Below are 3,662 nucleotides of genomic sequence, written 5' to 3' on the forward strand. Positions count from 1 at the left end.
TTAATGTCTACAAATAAAGTTTTATTGGAACACAGACATGCTCATTCTTTACATGTTACTTTTGTGCTACAGCGTTAGAAGGAAGTATTGTGACAGAAGCTATATGGCTCCCAAAAGCCTAAAATAGTAACTTCTGGGCCTTTACCAAAAATATTTGCCAGTCCCTGCTCAAGCTTCTAGCTCAGCCCTGCCACTACTGTGCTGTGCAATCCTGGGCAAGTGATAGCACCTCTCTGGGCCTCCTCACTTATAAAATAGCGGTAAAATGTCTCCCCATAGATGGATGTTATAATTGTTTTCTATAGTGGCATGACAAATTACCCCAAACTCACCAATTTAAAATAACAACTATTTGTTATCTCATAGTACCATGGGTCAGAAGACCTGGTGGGTTCAACAGGATTCTCTGCTTCGGGCTTTACAAGACCAAAGTCAGGTCAAGGTGCCGGCTGAGCTGGGCTCCTATCTGGGGCTCTGGGGAAGAATCCCGCTTCCAAGCTCATTCAGGTTGTTGCCAGAATCCTGTTCCTTGTGACTGAGGACCAAGGCCCCATTTTCTCTCTGGTGCTCCCACAGGTCCCTCCCTGTTGGACCCTGCCCCGGGGCTCCCTCCACCCCACCTCACCTGTGGAGAACCTCCCTCAGGCCAAATCTGCCTCACACTTTGAATCTCTTCGACTGCCTTTTCTGCTGTCCTGGAAAAGAACCCAACTTTTGAAGGGCTCCTGTGACTAGGTAAGGCTCACCCATCTCTGTCTTCAGGTCCGGGATTAGTAATCTTTTTTTTTTTTTTTTTTTTAAGATTTTATTTATTTGAGAGAGTGAGAGCAAGAGAAAGCACGTGCATAGGAGCAGGGGGGTTGGGCAGAGGCAGAGGGGAAAGCAGGCTTCCCCTGAGCAGGGAGCCCCATGCGGGGCTCGATCCCAGGACCCCGAGATCATGACCTGAGTCAAAGACAGATGCTTAACCAACTGAGACACCCAGATGCCCCCTGATTATTACTCTTAATCACATCTACAAAATCCCCCTGGCCATGGAACCAGAAGGCGAAGGTCATGAGAGCCATCTGAGAAGGCTGCCCGTCCCAGGTGCTGCGTCAGGGGAGACAGGGCATGTATGTTATAGATGGGAGCCTGCTTCTCCCTCTGCCTACGTCTCTGCCTCTCTCTCTGTGTGTCTCATAAATAAAAAAATACAGTCTTTAAAATAAATAAATAAATAGGGCAGCCCCATTGGCCCAGTGGTTTAGCCCCGCCTTTGGCCCGGGCTGTGATCCTGGGGACCCAGGATCGAGTCCCATGTCAGGCTCCCTGCATGGAGCCTGCTTCTCCCTCTGCCTGTGTCTCCACCTCTCTCTCTCTCTCTGTCTCTGTCTCTCATGAATAAATAAAATCTTTAAAAAAATAAAAAAATAAAAAAACAAACAAACACAGGTCCATCCAACATCAAAGCTGTATACTTTCTGCCTTTATAACTATATGAAATAGTACAGAGGTCTCTGAACCATTCCCCTCTACAGAGGTCTCTGAACCATTCCCCTCTTAAAATAGTAATTTCTTGACAGCAGCTTCTTCGTCTGTTTTATGTGATATATTCAAAAAGTTCTGGTGCCTGGAAGAGGCTTGACACATAGTAGGTGCTCAATGCATAGTTGTCCAGTGAACGGAGGAAGACGTGGGTGTGGGTGATTTGAGGCGGGTGGGTGAGGTGGCAAATCTCCACCATCCCTGTTGGGTCCACGGTTGTGCCAGACTTGGTGCCAGGATGAATTTTTTACTCTTGGAGCTGGTTCCAGCCACCCTGCAAGGGACGTGCTCTTCCCCTGCGGTCAACCTTGAAAGGCGGGTCATGTCTCTAGCGGCACGTGGGTTCCTGGAATTCCGGGCCTGGGAGACTATTCACGGACAGGCAAGGAGCTGTGTCCTCTGAGTTCCTGTTCTAAAAAAAGAAACTGCTGTCTGTGGGTAAGAAAAGGATTAGGACTTCAAGGCCTCAGCCTCCCTGGAAGACATTTTCTGCCCAACTGAGATGGCCCCAGGCTATTCTGGGGCCTCTGTTCTAGAAGGGCTAAGAATGGCTGGCAGCCTTGGAGCACAGGGGAGATACCCACCCACCCCTGCTTCCATCCGAGGAGGAAATCTTGTCTTGGAGCCAAAACAAAGGGCTGAGAGAGCAAGGACAGTCTGTGGGATGGAGGGCTGGCGACAGCCTTGGCCAGGGGTGACCCCTGGGAGCTTGGGCAGACACATAAAAGGGCTCAGATTCTGGGAAAGAGCCAGCTGTTCCCTCTGCTTCCAGAGATCTTCAGAAAGATACAGCAAGCCTGCCTTTCGATATGATGAAATGGGGTTGGAGGGAAGAGAGCTGCCCTGGCAGACAGCAGAGGATTCTTTGGGTCCTGACTGTGACGTGTGCGGCCTTGGCCAAGTCTCTGCCCCTGTCAGCCTCAGTTTCCCTATCTGTAATAAAAGAATTGGGCGTCCTTTCCAGCTCCTGGACTCTATTCTGGGGCTCAATTCTCTTTCTTCCTTTCCTTGCTCCTCTTATTCTGAAGGACACTAGACCACAGGTTCCCAGACAAGTCTTACAGAAATCCTGGACTCTGATTCTTCATGTCAGTGCTTTCTTTCCAATGGTATATGGAGGCCCTTCTGGTATCACCTACCTCTAACCCAGGATTTCCTGCCTCCTGTGCAAGCCCACTCCCAGCCCTAGTCCCACTCATCCAACAACTGGGCTCCCATAAGAACCTCCCACTTGGCCTTTGCAACCCAAATCACCATCTCTCCCCTACAGTGCCCTGTCTCTCATGGCCAGTGCTCAATGGATGGCACTCTCACTCGCCAGTGGCAGCAAAGCCAGATATCGACAGAAATGCAATCACTCACTGCCTTTTCTGGGCCTGGTTTCTCAACAGTTAAATGAGGGTTGCACTTCACGGTGTCTAAGGCTGCTACAGGCCAGAATGCTCTGATTTTATTCCAAATCTATCATTAGCGTACAAAGTGACCCCGGCCAAGTCCATCTGCTCTGTGACCTGTGTCCACCTCAGTAATTGAGATGGTTGGACCAGATGAGTTTTGGACTAGGAAAAGTGGAAAAAGCACGGATATTGGAGGCAGGAGTGTTAATTATCAGTTCATCTTGTGGCTTTGGGCCAGTCCTTTCCCAGGTTAGGCCAGCTTCTGCTTGCTTCTGATGGGGAAGGTGGCTTACCTGCTGTTCCAGGACCCCTCTCCTCCGCCTATGACATTCTGGAACTCTGGGATTAAGCCTCTTAGGTTATTTAGCTAAAACTCCAGGGTATGTTTATCTCCTCTCATCATTCTGGAAGCTTCCAGATTGTTCTGTGGAACAATTGAAGGTGACTTAGTCACCATGGCTCCCGAGGCAGTTGGAGAAAACTTGGCCAGCAGGAGCTTATATGTCATTATCTTATTTTATTTTAAGATTTTATTTTTAAGTAATCTCTACACCCAATGTGGAACTCAAACCCCAAGATCAAGAGTCACATGTTCCACTGACTGAGCCAACCAGGGGCCCCTACATTTTATTTTAAGTAAAAAAGTTAATATTGCATTCATAGCCCATCTCAAAAGCTCAGCTGATTTTCTAAATTTTACTAAAAGTTCTTAAACATCTACTTAACAAATCACTGAGG

General features: G+C 48.4%; 1 long non-coding RNA gene across 1 annotated transcript; it reads right to left on the reverse strand.

Moving 5' to 3' along the window:
• Positions 1-1,441: 1,441 nt before the first annotated feature.
• On the reverse strand, positions 1,442-3,351 carry LOC111095952. Its single transcript, XR_005359754.1, has 2 exons — positions 3,218-3,351; positions 1,442-1,939 (listed from the first exon to the last, which is right to left on the reverse strand). It is a non-coding gene; the product is annotated as an uncharacterized LOC111095952 (long non-coding RNA).
• Between the last annotated feature and the right edge of the window lie 311 nt (positions 3,352-3,662).

This window comes from Canis lupus, chromosome 5 (genome assembly GCF_011100685.1).
Source record: "Canis lupus familiaris isolate Mischka breed German Shepherd chromosome 5, alternate assembly UU_Cfam_GSD_1.0, whole genome shotgun sequence".
Taxonomy (NCBI): Eukaryota; Metazoa; Chordata; class Mammalia; order Carnivora; family Canidae; genus Canis; species Canis lupus.